The sequence below is a fragment of the Fukomys damarensis genome, unplaced genomic scaffold (genome assembly GCF_012274545.1).
Source record: "Fukomys damarensis isolate Sample0158 unplaced genomic scaffold, DMR_v1.0_HiC HiC_scaffold_25, whole genome shotgun sequence".
NCBI classification, from domain to species: domain Eukaryota; kingdom Metazoa; phylum Chordata; class Mammalia; order Rodentia; family Bathyergidae; genus Fukomys; species Fukomys damarensis.
The window spans coordinates 18,285,187-18,286,690 of NW_022900937.1; positions in this window are offsets into that span (position 1 = coordinate 18,285,187).

A 1,504-nucleotide genomic window follows, 5' to 3' on the forward strand; every position below is an offset into this window, starting at 1 on the left:
GGTCCTCTCGGTCCCCAGGGGGTCTGCCCCTCACAGTCCTCAGGGATTCCTGGTGAACGAGCTGAGGCCAGGGGAGTGAGAACCAGCTGGACACGTGCTGCCGGATGGGCGCAGGCCCAGCCCAGGTTCCCTGTGTGCCCCTTGGTCCCCGCCACGTTGGTGTCGGCAGGAAGGAAGCAGGGGACAGCGTGGGCCAGTCATGGTGACTCGCTGGCTGTCTAGCTGCTTCCTCCCCTCAGGAAAAGGAGGGTGGAGTTGTGCCAGGCCCTTCTACTCCAGGGACCTCTCAAGTTTCCCCAGTGTGCTCACCTCCGTGTGCCAACTCCTGCCTTTTGAGGCCCTCACTCTCTAGGGTAGAGGCAGAAAAAGCCAGCGTTGCAGGCAGCTCAAAGCCTAGCTCCTCCTGCGCGTCACCTGGCTGCCCCTCCAGGGCCAGATTAACTTGAATTGATGCTTAGTTTAAAAATCAACCTTTCACCAACTGGTGGGCCTCTTTCTGAGCCTCTGTGCCCACCCAGGAGCACCCCCCGCCCTACCCCACAGTGCCTCTGGGGTCTTCAGGTGCCAAGCTCCCCTGGCCATACTAATCTCCGTGGCACGGGCACTGGCCTAGTCCTTCCGCTTGGTTTGTGGGGCTTTCCACGCAGTGTCCCACAGCTGTTCCAGCTGTCCTGCTCCATTTCACGGGTGAGCAAAACAAGAGCCCCGTGTAAAGTGCCTCTGTTCTGCAAAGAACTCTCAGGCTAGCATAGGCTCTGCCCTCCCGGACGGGGCAGCAGCAAGACAGTGGATGAAGGCCTCAGAGGGCCGCGTTGGGAGTCCCAGCTCTGCTACCTGGGACCCTGAGTACTCTCAGCTCTCCCATCCTCCAGGGCCCCAAGCCTCGCTGACTTTGTGGATTGGCCGCACCCCACAGGGCTGTGTATCTCCCGCCTTCCCAGGTTGGAGATGACCTCTTTTCCACCACAGGGGGTTTCCTGCTGTTAAAAATAAACAAAAGCCTCTGCCACCAGGCCAGCCCCAGAGGGGAGGCGTTAGGGGCCTCTGGTGACTCCCCAAAGCTGCCCCAGACGCCTCTGCAAGCTGCGGCCCGGCAGAAAAGCCCCACTCTCTAACGTGCCCCATTTCTGGGCTTCCCTCCTGGGCTAACTTGAAGCACATAAATTTAGAGCAGTCTCTTCCCCCCCCCCAAGTTCACTGCTTTGGAAACAGCGCTAGGTCCTATTTACTGGGTGTCGAATTTCGATCTTTGTGTATCAGGAGTTTTTGCAACACCCGGCCCTGTAAATTTCCCCCCAAGATACATTTCAAAGAGCCCCCATTCATTCCTTCACGGACTCAACAGATGTCTGCGAGTCCATTTTTTTCCTACAGAGAGCGCTTGATTCACAAGGCCCCAGGGACCCTCCCTGGCTCCAGCTATTGTTCAAGTTGTCACTGGGGTCCCCAACTTCCCTTCCAAGAGCTACTTCGGGGAACCAGCCGGTGAGTTCTCACTGGGGAG